At 39.2% G+C, this 16412-nt stretch overlaps 1 protein-coding gene across 1 annotated transcript in view; it reads left to right on the top strand.

Moving 5' to 3' along the window:
- Nucleotides 1-16412, top strand: part of KCNN3 (potassium calcium-activated channel subfamily N member 3) — a 457853-nt gene that overhangs the window by 306269 nt on the left and 135172 nt on the right.

Raw genomic sequence — 16412 nt, 5'->3', positions numbered from 1 at the left:
TGCTCTATCCTGCTTGATTTTGGACTGCTCAGACGAGGGAGCAGAGGAAACGGTGGAAACACATAAGCCAGGTTGAAGAACCAAGGCGCTGCTAGAGCATCTATCAGCGTTGCCTTGGGGTCCCTGGACCTGGATCCGTAACAAAGAAGCTTGGCGTTCTGGCGAGACGCCATGAGATCCAGTTCTGGTTTGCCCCAACGATGAATCAATTGTGCAAACACCTCCGGATGAAAAGTCTGTCGACTTAGAAAATCCGCCTCCCAGTTCTCTACACCTGGGATATGGATAGCTGATAGGTGGCAAGAGTGAATCTCTGCCCAGCAAATTATCTTTGAGACTTCTAACATCCTTGTTCCCCCTTGATGGTTGATGTAAGCCACAGTCGTGATGTTGTCCGACTGAAATCTGATGAACCTCATTGTTGCTAGCTGAGGCCAAGCCTGAAGAGCATTGAATATCGCTCTCAGTTCCAGAATGTTTATTGGAAGGAGTATCTCCTCCTGAGTCCACGATCCCTGAGCCTTCAGAGAGTTCCAGACTGCCCCCCAGCCTAGAAGGCTGGCATCTGTCGTTACAATTGTCCAATCTGGCCTGCGAAAGGTCATTCCCTTGGACAGATGGACCCGAGATAGCCACCAGAGAAGAGAATCCCTGGTCTCTTGATCCAGAATTAGTAGAGGGGACAAATCTGTGTAATCCCCATTCCACTGACTGAGCATGCATAGTTGCAGCTGTCTGAGATGTAGACGTGCAAACGGCACTATGTCCATTGCCGCTACCATTAAGCCGATTACTTCCATACACTGAGCCATCGAAGGCCGAGAAGTGGAATAAAGAACACGGCAGGAATTTAGAAGTTTTGATAACCTGGACTCTGTCAGGTAAATCCTCATTTCTACAGAATCAATTAGAGTTCCCAGAAAGGAGACTCTTGTGAGAGGGGATAGAGAACTCTTTTCCTCGTTCACCTTCCACCCATGCGACCTCAGAAATGCCAGAACTATGTCCGTATGAGACTTGGCAATTTGGAAATTTGACGCCTGTATCAGAATGTCGTCTAAATAAGGGGCCACTGCTATGCCCCGCGGTCTTAGGACCGCCAGAAGTGACCCCAGAACCATTGTAAAGATTCTTGGGGCTGTAGCTAACCCAAAGGGAAGAGCTACAAACTGGTAATGCCTGTTCAGGAAGGCAAACCTGAGAAACCGATGATGATCTTTGTGTATCGGAATGTGAAGATAAGCATCATTTAAATCCACTGTAGTCATGTATTGACCCTCCTGGATCATAGGTAGGATGGTACGAATAGTCTCCATCTTGAATGATGGAACTCTGAGGAATTTGTTTAAAATCTTGAGATCTAAAATTGGTCTGAAGGTTAATTAATTAATTAATGAAGATGTCTACCGGTCCGGATCTCCTCTTCTGCCCGGATAGGATGAAGACTTCTGCCCGATGATGGACTGCTTCATCCGCCGCTTGGGCTTGGATCAAGACTTTGGAGCTTGGACCGATCGGTGATACCCGGCGTGGTGAAGATAAGGTAGGAAGATCTTCAGGGGCTTAGTGTTAGGTTTATTTAAGGGAGGTTTGGGTTAGATTAGGGGTATGTGGGTGGTGGGTTATAATGTTGGGGGGGGTATTGTATGGGTTTTTTTCCAGGCAAAAGAGCTGAATTCTTTGGGGCATGCCCCGCAAATGGCCCTTTTAAGGGCTGGTAAGGTAAAAGAGCTTTTCTATTTTTATTTTAGAATAGGGTAGGGCATTTTTTTATTTTGGGGGGCTTTGATATTGTATTAGGGGGCTTAGAGTAGGTGTAATTAGCTTAAAATTGTAATATTTTTCTAATGTTTGTAAATATTTTTTTATTTTTTGTAACTTAGTTCTTTTTTATTTTTTGTACTTTAGTTAGTTTATTTAATTGTATTTATTTGTAGGTATTGTATTTAATTAATTTATTGATAGTGTAGTGTTAGGTTTAATTGTAGATAATTGTAGGTATTTTATTTAATTAATTTATTGATAGTGTAGTGTTAGGTTTAATTGTAACTTAGGTTAGGATTTATTTTACAGGTAATTTTGTAATTATTTTAACTAGGTAACTATTAAATAGTAATTAACTATTTAATAGCTATTGTACCTGCTTAAAATAAATACAAAGTTGCCTGTAAAATAAATATTAATCCTAAAATAGCTACAATATAATTATAATTTATATTGTAGCTATATTAGGGTTTATTTTACAGGTAAGTATTTAGCTTTAAATAGGAATAATTTATTTAATAAGAGTTAATTTATTTCGTTAGATTTAAATTATATTTAATTTAGGGGGGTGTTAGGGTTAGACTTAGCTTTAGGGGTTAATACATTTATTAGAGTAGCGGCGAGGTCCGGTCGGCAGATTAGGGGTTAATAATTGTAGGTAGGTGGAGGCGATGTTGGGGGCGGCAGATTAGGGGTTAATAAATATAATATAGGGGTTGGCGGTGTTAGGGGCAGCAGATTAGGGCTACATAGGGATAATGTAGGTTGCGGCGGTGTACGGAGCTGCAGATTAGGGGTTAAAAAAATATGCAGGGGTCAGCTATAGCGGGGGCGGCAGATTAGGGGTTAATAAGTGTAAGGTTAGGGGTGTTTAGACTCGGGCTACATGTTAGAGTGTTAGGTGCAGACTTAGAAAATGTTTCCCCATAGGAAACAATGGGGCTGCGTTAGGAGCTGAACGCTGCTTTTTTGCAGGTGTAAGGTTTTTTTTCAGCTCAAACTGCCCCATTCTTTCCTATGGGGGAATCGTGCACGAGCACGTTTTTGAAGCTGGCCCCGTCCGTAAGCACCGCTGGTATTGAGAGTTGCAGTGGCGGTAAATTATGCTCTACGCTCCTTTTTTGGAGCCTAACGCAGCCCTTCTGTGATCTCTAAATACCAGCGGTATTTAAAAGGTTCGGGGAGAAAAAAGCCAGCGTTAGCTACGCGGGTCGTTACCGACAAAACTCTAATATATTTTTAAGTAATGTTAGCTTTTTTATTTTAATTGTTTGTAATTTAGTAATTTTTAATTTAGGTAATTGAGGTTAATTTAGGGGGTGTTAGATTAGGAGGTTTAGTAATTTATTTAGTTATTTGCGTTGTGGGGATTTGTCGGATTAGGGGTTAATAGTTTTATTAGGATTATTGCGTTGTGTGGGTTTGGCGGATTAGGGGTTAATAGATTTATAAGGTTTGTGGCAATGTGGGTTAATGGCAGATTAGGGGTTATTAATTTTAATAGGGACTTTGTGATGTGGGTGAATGGCGGATAAGGGGTTAATACATTTAATAGGTAGTTTGTGATGTTGGGGTTGGCAGATTTAGGGGTTAATACTTTTATTAGGTAGATCGCAATGTGTGTGAATGGCGGATTAGGGGTTAATAGTTTAATTAGGCATATTGCGTTGTGGGGGGTTGTCGGTTTTCTGGGGTTAATACTTTTATTATTAGTTGCGATGTGGGTTTGATGGCGGATATAGGGGTTTTGACGTGTCAGGTTTATTTTTGAGAGGCGGGTTAGACTTTTAGGGGAGATTTGACTTTTTTAAAAATTTTATTAGGCACCGGCAGTTTCTAAAGTGCCGTAAGTCACTGGCGACTCCAGAAATGTGTATTTACGCTCATTTCTGGACATTGCCAGTTTATCCGACTTACGGCACTTTAGAAACTGAACTGCCTGCAGGGTTTATGTGATAGTGTATAAAAAGTATATCATTTTTCCACTAATGGAAGCTTCCTCTATGCTTCCTCGGGGGGTATTGTAGGGAAAAAAAAGGGGTTAAGAGAAAAGAGCGCTCAAAAGAGCTAATACCTATTGGAGATGATGATAAAATATTATATGACACTAGATAATTTTGTAAAAATAGGAAATTATTTTATTCATAATATTACTAACTTCTGTTAGTTGATTTTTATGTAACCAATTGTATAGACTTATTCTGTTAAAAGTAGGATGAGTATTACGCAACTGTGCTGGTTGCTACGAATGTGTTGTTAACAGATATAATTATTATTACTAAGTAATGATTGAAATAGGTTGGCCAACCTTATATTCTTAATAGTCTTATGCCAATTTGTTAAGCCTCAATATTTCACTAAAAATGTTTTACAGATATAAAAGTACAATTTTGAAAACAATTCTAAACAACAGTACGATGCAATGAATGAACATTCATATAAAGATTTTAAAAGATAATCAGTAAAAGTTCATTTTTAAATAGTTCATCTTAAAAGTTCCTGTTGGTCGGACCATATATATGTGTGTGTAATATATATGCGCACTGATAGGGCTGCAGCCTTTAGTATATAGAATAGCTGTTGTATTACTAACAGTCTATATAAACTGCGATATAATGCAATATAATAGGCAGGTATATCAACCTGACCTTATTTTCTTTGGTCCTAGAGTGGAAACAATCAAAAATTCTTGAATGTAGTGTTGAGTGTTGTTGTGAATTTTGGGAACACACTTTCCTCCTTGCACTGTCAGTATTGCGATTTCCGCGGGTTTTAAATCCACCCCAAGTGTCAGTAGTTTTTGTTTTTTATTATTCCTCGTGTCCTTTTTCAGAGGGTCTGTGTTCCAGTTTGGTTTGTAAGTGGTACCTTTGCAGTCTTTATTTTGCGAGCAAGAGACTTCCACACTCCTTTGTTCTTTGCTCTGTCTGTATCCTGTAGGGCTGTTTTTAGGTAGGTGATCCTGGTCTTTCACTTGTGCAGACGCCGGTCCTGGAGCGTTTTAACAGCGTAACTTTCTTTCTGGTTTCTCTTCCTCCCTATGGGAGTAGTGGCCTCGGATGTTGCTGCTCTTGCTCTGCGGCTCTTCTGTGGAATACCTGTGGTAAATACCTGTGGTAAATACCTGTGGTAAATACCTGTGGTGAGGGAGAAGGATTAATGCAACGCATTTCAGCTGCAATGACCAGCCTTTCTCAAGCATATCCTTCATGGCTCGATGGTGTCTATTTAAACTGTCTTTAATTGAATAATTGTTTGGTACATATTTCCAGTTAGTAATTAGAGTCCTATGCATCAGAACTTTGTTTGGAAAAGCGTTGATGTTTTTGTTTTTCTTCATTCTATCAGAATTAAGGTAGAAAAAATCCTCAGCCAATAGGATTCAGCTGGCATTCTATTGGCTGTGAATCTTCGGGGGTTAGTGTTAGGATTGTTTTAAGGGTGTATTGGGTGGGTTTATTTTTTAGGTTAGGACTTTGGGCCTGCAAAAGAGCTAAATGCCCTTTTCAGGGCAATGGGGAGCTTAGGTTTTTTTAGTTAGTATTTTATTTGGGGGGTTGGTTGTGTGGGTGGTGGGTTTTACTGTTGGGGGGTTATTTGTATTTTTTTTTACAGGTAAAAGAGCTGATTACTTTGGGGCAATGCCCTGCAAAAGGCCCTTTTAAGGGCTATTGATAGTTTAGGCTAGGGTTTTTTTTATTTTGGGGGAAGGTTTTTTAATTTTGATAGGGCTCTTAGATTAGGTGTAATTAGTTTAAAGATCTGTAATTTGTTTTTTATTTTCTGTAATTTAGTGGGTTTTTTTGTGATTTAGCTAATTTAATTTATTTAATTGTATTTAATTTAGTTAATTTATTTAATTGTAGTGTAGTGTTAGGTGTTATTGTAACTTAGGTTAGGTTTTATTTTACAGGTACATTTGTATTTATTTTAGCTAGGTAGTTATTAAATAGTTAATAACTATTTAATAAATATTCTACCTAGTTAAAATAAATACAAACTTGCCTGTAAAATAAAAATAAACCCTAAGCTAGATACAATGTAACTATTAGTTATATTGTTGCTAGCTTAGGGTTTATTTTATAGGTAAGTATTTAGTTTTAAATAGGAATTAGGGGGTGTTAGGGTTAGGGTTAGACTTAGGTTTAGGGGTTAATACATTTGATATAGTGGCGGCGACATTGGGGGCGCATATTAGGGGTTAATAAATGTAGTTACGTTGCGACGATGTTAGGGGCAGCAGATTAGGGGTTAATACATATAATCTAGGTGGTGGCGGTGTCTGGAGCTGCAGATTAGGGGTTAATAAGTATAATGTAGGTGTCGGCGATGTCGGAGGCAGCAGATTATGGGTTAAGTGTAAGATTATAGGTGTTTAGACTCGGGGTTCATGTTAGTGTGTTAGGTGTAAACATAAAATGTGTTTCCCCAATCAATGGGGCTGCGTTACTGAGTTTTACGCTGCTTTTTTGCAGGTGTTAGACTTTTTCTCAGCCGGCTCTCCCCATTGATGTCTATGGGGAAATCGTGTACGAGCACGTACGACCAGCTCACCGCTGACTTAAGCTGCGCTGGTATTGGAGTGCGGTATGGAGCAAAATTTTGCTCTACGCTCACTTCTTGCCTTTTAACGCCAGGTTTAGAAAAACCCGTAATACCAGAGCTGCAGGTAAGTGAGCGGTGAGAAAAAACTGCTCGTTAGCACCGGATAGCTTGTAACGCAAAACTCGTAATCTGGCCGATAGCGTATATAAATATAGGTGTTTTTAAACTTATCAGTTAACGAAAATAAGGTTAATAATAGTTTAATTGGTATGATACTAAATTCATACTAATGTGTAAAACATGTTAGGTGACGCCTTATGCCGAATTGTTGAGGAATGTCAGGGTAAAACACCTAAATTTAATAGAAATAATATATAAAATATATAGAATGAGAACAACTCATGCAATTTCAGTGTTATATTCTATTTCATTTTTATGGATTTAATCAAAGGAAAGTGATTAGTGCTAGATATAGATATTCTATTGTTTTATAACGGAGTGCAATGTGCTGGTAAACAAGGTTTTTTTGTGTCAAAAATGTATTACTTCAATAATTGGATTTGAGTGTTTACTTAAGTTTAACTGATATGTCATTCTTTGTGGTGTGTGGATATATTAGGGCTTAGTGATCAAAGGAAATTACTTCAAATTAATGTTTTTTGTGTTTATTTTACCTCCTCAGGGACCTCATAGGGGAGGCCGTTGGATTATGTCTTTCCTTAGGCGTTTAAGAAACAATTTAAACTGAATTCTATATTTAGCCCTTTTGGTTTGAGGGTCTGAAGTTCAAAAATCCATGTGATACCCCGATGTGCAAGGTGAAATTACGCCGGCGCAGGTTTCAGCAGTTGCGCTGAAGCTTGCGCCGCATATGTAATCTCTCCCTAATACTCAAGCTGTTGGGGTCCACAAATAATTTTTAAAAAAGGCAGGTACTGTATATAAGAATGACCATGCTGCTGCCTTGTAAATTGTTTCAATTTAAGACTTTTTTTGAAAGCCTTGGTAGTGGAAACTGAACTAGTAGAATGGGCTGTAATGTGTATTGGGGGAGGCTTTACATTATACATTTAAAGGACCACTCAATGCAGTAGAATTGTATAATTAACAAGTGCATAATTAAAAGACAATACAATAACACCTACTCTGAATTTAAAATAAGCAGTGGATTTTTTTCTGACAAATTTATTTTTTCTCCAAATTCCCTGCCCATTGTATCATGTGACAGACATTAGCCAATCACAGACTAGTATACATATAGCCTGTGTGCTTGTGCACATGCTCAATAGGATCTTGTTCCCCAGAGAGTGTGTATATTAAAAGACTGTGCAAAATTTGATAATGGAAGTAAATTGGAAAGTGTCTTAAAACTGCATGTTCTATCTGAATTATAGGAGTTTATTTTAACTTGAGCGTCCCTTTAAATGTTATAAACAAAAGATATATCTAGTTTTACAGAGTAGACAAATACATTACTAGGTTCTACCGGTATCTTTAAAACCTTTACAAGTTTTGGTAGTAGCAGATATTTTGTGCCCCTTCGGCATATCTTTTTAATGCAAGGCTTTGTTGATCTAGTTCTGCCTTCCACTGAATGAAAGTCTTCAGGCCTGTAGCACTTAAACTCATCATGTCCGTTGTACACACACACACACACACACATACACACACAAAGCACGCACACACACACACATACACATACATACACACACAAAGCACGCACACACATACACACACACACACACATACACACACATACATACACACACACACACACAAAGATCCTAGAGACATTTAGTCTCATCTGATGTGCTTTTAATTAGAGGCAGTATAAATTTTGAATGAATTGTCACCCATTCAATTCCTGACCTACTTTTTTTCCCTGTGCTACAGAGCTCAGCCAGGATGAATATAATTCTGCAGAGATTTCTTGACGCTTGGACGTGCAAACACAATCGCACCACAAGGCCTGAAAAAAAGATGTGTCTAACTACAAGGGGATTTTAATCAAAGCAGAATGATATAAGATTATGAGCTGTGTTATAATAAATAAGACATTAAAAATCAATCCACTTTTGCTAGAAATATAATGAAATCTTAGGGGAGTGATGTTACTGACTGTGGGCTAGATTACGGGTGTCGTGCTCAAGCAATATAGGGTTTAAGGCAGCTTTTTGCGCGTGTTGGAAGTAGCGCGAATAACAAATTAAAAGGAAACACGCTCAAGCATAATTGAATTTAACAAGCATTGGGATAGCACAACTTCCGAGGTCTGGATTACTATTATGCTCGACTAAAAAGTTGCACAAAACACATTTAAAAGCACAGTTACGCTAACTAATAATTTGATTAAAATAAATTAAAAAGTTATAAGAGCTCAAAGATATAAGGTCTTGTGTTAGAAAAAAAAGGCATGCAGGGCTTTAACATAGAGATACATATATATGTCTCAATATGTATGTGTATATATATATTGTATATATGTATATGTGTGTGCACATATGTCTATGTATTTATATGTGTAAATGTATTTACTAACATAAATACACATATATAGACACATACAAGTGCATTGGAGCGCTTTGCAGTGAAGTAACTGAAAACATGTAATCAAGTGTTTAACTGTGTATGTACTGTAAATATTTCACATTCCAATGTTCTTCACATAGGGGAATATGTTCTTAGTATCTTTAAATAGATATTCCTATATATTTGTATATATCAATTTACAACATTGAACATTGTTGAGGAGGCTCAGGACTTTATAGTGGTCCATTTGTTGTTTTAACTAGTTCCCTGTAGTTCTTATATTGATTGGTATGGTGTTGTACAATGCAGCTTTTGCTGTTTGCTTTGTAACAGCCATCAATAGTAAAGTAGTGGGTGTTAAACACTGAACTCCCTGTACTCTGTGACATCATCAGGAAGGTGTCTCACAAAACAAGACAGTTAGGTACAAATATGAGACAATTTAAAATATTGAGATATTTGGATTGATCCCTTTGTACAATGTGTAAGGAAAATAAAAATATACATTTGTATATTGGCATGATGAGTATACTGGGCTTGTTTGCTCAATTTTTTTATTTAAAAGCATTCTTTTAAGCTTTTTTTTCCCAATCATTGATTTAGTTAGATTTTTATCTGAAATCCAGGAGATCAGTGTGTAAAATTATTTTCTATAAAAAACAGAATTTATGCTTACCTGATAAATTACTTTCTCCAACGGTGTGTCCGGTCCACGGCGTCATCCTTACTTGTGGGAATATCTCTTCCCCAACAGGAAATGGCAAAGAGTCCCAGCAAAGCTGGCCATATAGTCCTTCCTAGGCTCCGCCCACCCCAGTCATTCGACCGACGGACAGGAGGAAAAATATAGGAGAAACCATATGGTACCGTGGTGACTGTAGTTAGAGAAAATAATTCATCAGACCTGATTAAAAAACCAGGGCGGGCCGTGGACCGGACACACCGTTGGAGAAAGTAATTTATCAGGTAAGCATAAATTCTGTTTTCTCCAACATTGGTGTGTCCGGTCCACGGCGTCATCCTTACTTGTGGGAACCAAAGCTTTAGGACACGGATGAAGGGAGGGAGCAAATCAGGAAGGCACCACGGTTTGCAAAACCTTTCTCCCAAAAATAGCCTCCAAAGAAGCAAAAGTATCAAATTTGTAAAATTTGGCAAAAGTGTGCAGTGAAGACCAAGTCGCTGCCTTACATATCTGGTCAACAGAAGCCTCGTTCTTGAAGGCCCATGTGGAAGCCACAGCCCTAGTGGAGTGAGCTGTGATTCTTTCAGGAGGCTGCCGTCCGGCAGTCTCATAAGCCAATCGGATGATGCTTTTAAGCCAAAAGGAAAGAGAGGTAGAAGTCGCTTTTTGACCTCTCCTTTTACCAGAATAGACAACAAACAGAGAAGATGTTTGTCTGAAATCTTTTGTAGCCTCTGAATAGAATTTTAGAGCACGGACTACGGACTTTAGAGAACTTGCAGATAATCCTTTCTCAAAACCTTCTTGTAGAAAGGAGAGAATCTTAGGAATTTTTATCTTATTCCATGGGAATCCTTTGGATTCACACCGACAGATATATTTTTTCCATATTTTATGGTAAATCTTTCTAGTTACCGGTTTTCTGGCCTGAACCACAGTATCTATCACAGAATCTGAAAACCCACGCTTTGATAGAATCAAGCGTTCAATCTCCAAGCCGTCAGCTGGAGGGAGACCAGATTTGGATGTTCGAATGGACCCTGAACAAGAAGGTCCTGTCTCAAAGGTAGCTTCCATGGTGGAACCGATGACATATTCACCAGGTCTGCATACCAAGTCCTGCGTGGCCACGCAGGAGCTATCAAGATCACCGAGGCCCTCTCCTGTTTGATCCTGGCTACCAGCCTGGGAATGAGAGGAAACGGTGGAAATACATAAGCTAGGTTGAAGGTCCAAGGTGCTACTAGTGCATCTACTAGAGTCGCCTTGGGATCCCTGGATCTGGACCCGTAGCAAGGAACCTTGAAGTTCTGACGAGACGCCATCAGATCCATGTCCGGAATGCCCCATAATTGAGTTAGTTGGGCAAAGATCTCCGGGTGGAGTTCCCACTCCCCCGGATGGAATGTCTGACGACTCAGATAATCCGCTTCCCAGTTTTCCACACCTGGGATGTGGATCGCAGATAGGTGGCAGGAGTGATCCTCCGCCCATTGAATTATTTTGGTCACTTCTTTCATCGCCAGGGAACTCCTTGTTCCCCCCTGATGATTGATATACGCAACGGTCGTCATGTTGTCTGATTGGAATCTTATGAATCTGGCCTTTGCTAGCTGAGGCCAAGCCCTGAGAGCATTGAAGATCGCTCTTAGTTCCAGAATGTTTATCGGGAGAAGAGACTCTTCCCGAGACCATAGTCCCTGAGCTTTCAGGGATTCCCAGACCGCGCCCCAGCCCACTAGACTGGCGTCGTTCGTGACAATGACCCACTCTGGTCTGCGGAAGCTCATTCCCTGGGATAGATGGTCCAGGGTCAGCCACCAACGGAGTGAATCTCTGGTCTTCTGATCTACCTGAATCATTGGAGACAAGTCTGTATAGTCCCCATTCCACTGTTTGAGCATGCACAGTTGTAATGGTCTTAGATGAATTCGTGCAAAAGTAACTATGTCCATTGCTGCAACCATCAACCCTACTACTTCCATGCACTGCGCTATGGAAGGACGTGGAACAGAATGAAGAACTTGACAAGTGCTTAGAAGTTTTGACTTTCTGACCTCTGTCAGAAAAATCCTCATTTCTAAGGAATCTATTATTGTTCCCAAGAAGGGAACTCTTGTTGACGGAGACAGAGAACTTTTTTCTATGTTCACCTTCCATCCGTGTGATCTGAGAAAGGCCAGAACGATGTCTGTATGAGCCTTTGCTTTTGACAGGGACGACGCTTGTATTAGAATGTCGTCCAAGTAAGGTACTACTGCAATGCCCCTCGGTTTTAGAACCGCTAGAAGGGACCCTAGAACCTTTGTGAAAATCCTTGGAGCAGTGGCTAACCCGAATGGGAGGGCCACAAACTGGTAATGTTTGTCCAGAAAGGCGAACCTTAGGAACTGATGATGTTCTTTGTGGATAGGAATATGTAGGTACGCATCCTTTAGATCCACGGTAGTCATAAATTGACCTTCCTGGATAGTGGGTAGAATCGTTCGAATGGTTTCCATCTTGAACGATGGTACCCTGAGAAATTTGTTTAGGATCTTCAAATCCAAAATTGGTCTGAAAGTTCCCTCTTTTTTGGGAACTACGAACAGATTTGAATAAAATCCCATTCCTTGTTCCTTTATTGGAACTGGGTGTATCACTCCCATCTTTAACAGGTCTTCTACACAATGTAAAAACGCCTGTCTCTTCATTTGGTTTAAGGATAAGTGAGACATGTGGAACCTTCCCCTTGGGGGTAGTTCCCTGAATTCCAGAAGATAATCCTGAGAAACTATTTCTAGTGCCCAGGGATCCTGAACATCTCTTGCCCAAGCCTGAGCAAAGAGAGAGAGTCTGCCCCCTACTAGATCCGGTCCCGGATCGGGGGCTACTCCTTCATGCCGTTTTGTAAGCAGCAGCAGGCTTCTTGGCCTGCTTACCCTTGTTCCAGCCTTGCATCGGTTTCCAGGCTGGTTTGGGTTGTGAAGCATTACCCTCTTGCGTAGAGGATGCAGAATTAGAGGCCGGTCCGTTCCTGAAATTGCGAAAGGAACGAAAATTAGACTTATTCTTGGCCTTGAAAGGCCTATCTTGTGGAAGGGCGTGGCCCTTTCCCCCAGTGATGTCTGAGATAATCTCTTTCAATTCTGGTCCAAACAGAGTTTTACCTTTGAAAGGGATGTTAAGCAATTTTGTCTTGGATGACACATCCGCTGACCAAGACTTTAGCCAAAGTGCTCTGCGCGCCACGATTGCAAACCCTGAATTTTTCGCCGCTAATCTAGCTAATTGCAAAGCGGCATCTAAAATAAAAGAGTTAGCCAACTTAAGTGCGTGAACTCTGTCTATAACCTCCTCATATGGAGTCTCTCTTCTGAGCGACTTTTCTAGTTCCTCAAACCAGAACCACGCTGCTGTAGTGACAGGAACAATGCACGAAATGGGTTGTAGAAGGTAACCTTGCTGTACAAAAATCTTTTTAAGCAAACCCTCCAATTTTTTATCCATAGGATCTTTGAAAGCACAACTATCCTCGATAGGAATAGTAGTGCGCTTGTTTAGAGTAGAAACTGCCCCCTCGACCTTAGGGACTGTCTGCCATAAGTCCTTTCTGGGGTCGACCATAGGAAATAATTTCTTAAATATAGGGGGGGGGACAAAAGGTATGCCGGGCTTTTCCCACTCCTTATTCACTATGTCCGCCACCCGCTTGGGTATAGGAAAAGCGTCGGGGTGCACCGGAACCTCTATGAACTTGTCCATCTTACATAATTTCTCTGGAATGACCAAGTTGTCACAATCATCCAGAGTAGATAACACCTCTTTAAGCAGTGCGCGGAGATGTTCTAATTTAAATTTAAATGTCACAACATCAGGTTCAGCTTGTTGAGAAATTTTTTCTGAATCTGAAATTTCCCCATCTGACAAAACCTCCCTCATGGCCACTTCAGATTGGTGTGAGGGTATGACAGAACAATTATCATCAGCGCCCTCCTGCTCTTCAGTGTTTAAAACAGAGCAATCGCGCTTTCTCTGATATGTAGGCATTTTGGATAAAATATTTGCTATGGAGTTATCCATTACAGCCGTCAATTGTTGCATGGTAATAAGCATTGGCGCGCTAGATGTACTAGGGGCCTCCTGCGTGGGCAAAACTGGTGTAGACACAGTAGGAGATGATGTAGTATCATGTTTACTCCCCTCATCTGAGGAATCATCTTGGGCAATTTCATTATCTGTGGCAGAACTGTCCTTACTTTGTTTGGACGCTATGGCACAATTATCACACAAATTTAAATGGGGAGACACATTGGCTTTCATACATATAGAACATAGCTTATCCGAAGGCACAGACATGTTAAACAGGCTTAAACTTGTCAATAAAGCACAAAAAACGTTTTAAAACAAAACCGTTACTGTCTCTTTAAATTTTAAACAGAAAACACTTTATTACTGAATATGTGAAAAAGTATGAAGGAATTGTTCAAAAATTACCAAAATTTCACCACAGTGTCTTAAAGCATTAAGAGTATTGCACACCAATTTTCAGAGCTTTAACCCCTAAAATAACGGAACCGGAGCCGTTTACAAATTTAACCCCTATACAGTCCCAGCTATAGCCTTTGCTGTGACCTAACCAAGCCCAGAGGGGAATACGATACCAAGTGACGCCTTCTAGAAACTTTTCCAGCTACCTTCAGATCCTCACACATGCATCTGCATGTCTTGCTCTCAAAAACAACTGCGCAGTAATGGCGCGAAAATGAGGCTCAGCCTACAACAAAAAACTCTTAACCATCTCCGTGGAGATGTTGCCTGTGCAACGGCAAAGAGAATGACTGGGGTGGGCGGAGCCTAGGAAGGACTATATGGCCAGCTTTGCTGGGACTCTTTGCCATTTCCTGTTGGGGAAGAGATATTCCCACAAGTAAGGATGACGCCGTGGACCGGACACACCAATGTTGGAGAAAGAAAGTTTAAGCATCTAAACAGGGTTTTAACAATTATATTGTAAATCATAAAGCCACTAATTTATTAAGTTTAAAATATTAACATTTCCAAATCTCACTGTTTTTTAATTTATTTATTTTTTGTCTATTTAAAATATGAATGTTCATATTCAATGTTGTATATTGATATATACAAATATATATAGAAATATGTATTTAAAGATACTTAGAACATATTCCCCCTATGTGAAGAACATTGAAATGTGTAATATTTACAGTGCATACACAATTAAAGACTTTAATATGTTTTGAAAAAATTAAAAAACATTCTAAGAGCTTCATAATAGTTCTATTATTGTAAGAAGCCTCAGTGCAATGTTTTACATATTACAAATCGCTATTATTCACAACATTATTTTTAAGACTTCTGATTTTTTTTAAAAACATACAAAAGATCTTGGTCAGACCAAACAGCAAATGGTTAAATCCATATAAATAGATCAAATAGCTATAATGTAAATTAAATTCGCAAAAATTCTAGTGTGAAATAAAAATAAACATTTTAAGAATGCGTTTGCTAAAAACCATTTCTAGATACTGCAGTTGTGATTTCCATTTTCTTGTGTTTCCTACAGATCTTGTTAGCTGTACGAGATAACAAGTATTAAATACATATACAAATTTAAATTTCTTTCCAACCCGATACCACTGTATGATACAATAGTGTTTAATAATTACAAATATGTTGAAAAGGCCAGTTTTACGCTTATCACCTGCTAAAAGTGCGCAAACTGTGTGTTAAACGAATATGTAGGATTTTATGAAGCCATGTTTTTAACATTACTATCAGCAACTATATAAACTCGACCTAAGTGTGATATCATGGCAGATGTCATGTTGTAATTGTAATCAGTGATGCCCTTTGGGTAAAGGAGTTCTTAAGGTATGGGTTCCCTTGGATAAGAAAGTCCCTTGCTTATGGGGCCCTTGAGTGTAGGTTCCTTGGGTTAGGGATGTTCAGGGGTAATGTTTGGTGCTTAGGAGTGTTAGGATAGAGGTATGGGTTACAGTTAGGGTTATCTGTGGTAGGAATTTACAGAGGAACAGGGATTCATTGGGTAGGATGCCAAAGCTAAGGGTGTGATTGTGAGGGAGCCACTTGGGGGTAGGTAGTTACTGAAGGAGGGGTTATGTGAAAGAGAATTATGGATTAGGTGTCTGCATTTAGGGAGTCACAAGTAATGGATAAGTATTGGATAAATATTTGTACTGGGTTTATTTTTGTAAGGGTTTAATAGGGTAGCAGCTTTAACACAGTTTAGTAAAGAATATATCTACAGTATTATAGTTACTACTCACTGTTTTTGAACCTGTGCTTGCAGATCTGTTCAAAATTATTTTCTTATTTTAACTCTTCAGAAGTGCAATGAAGCTCTACATCTTCACACTTGGCGCAATCAAGTATTCTTGTACCTTAGGACAGAAGGGCTGCACATTTACAGACCTTAAAACATGCAAATCAGCTATGAATATCAAAATATTTGGTTACCTTTTACATTTATTTCATATAGGTTAGTTTCTACTAATTTAGGAAGAAGAAATGATAGGCAGCTCTAGTATTAGTAAATGAAATCAAATAACTAAAGTTTAGCAACATATTCCAAGAACATCTACATTTTACCGATTCTTTTGAATTACAAAAAAGAACAGAGTTTAATTAGAACAAGGAAGGAATATATATCAGGAACATCTCTAAGTGAAATTGTAGGACAAAATAGTATTGGCAAAGCCAGTGAGCACAACATACAAAGAAAATATATGGCTCTGAAAAAGCTCATTAATTGTAATGCAATGACGGTAAAATATGTTGACATTGCCAAATTTGGAGGGTCCTTCTACTGAATGGAACAGAAGAGTCTCTGGGAATCATTCCTAATTACACAATTCTTCACTCTGTA

Source organism: Bombina bombina, chromosome 1 (genome assembly GCF_027579735.1).
Source record: "Bombina bombina isolate aBomBom1 chromosome 1, aBomBom1.pri, whole genome shotgun sequence".
Taxonomy (NCBI): Eukaryota; Metazoa; Chordata; class Amphibia; order Anura; family Bombinatoridae; genus Bombina; species Bombina bombina.
The sequence above is the reverse complement of the archived record's forward strand: the minus strand, read 5'-3'. Positions and strand labels throughout refer to the sequence as shown.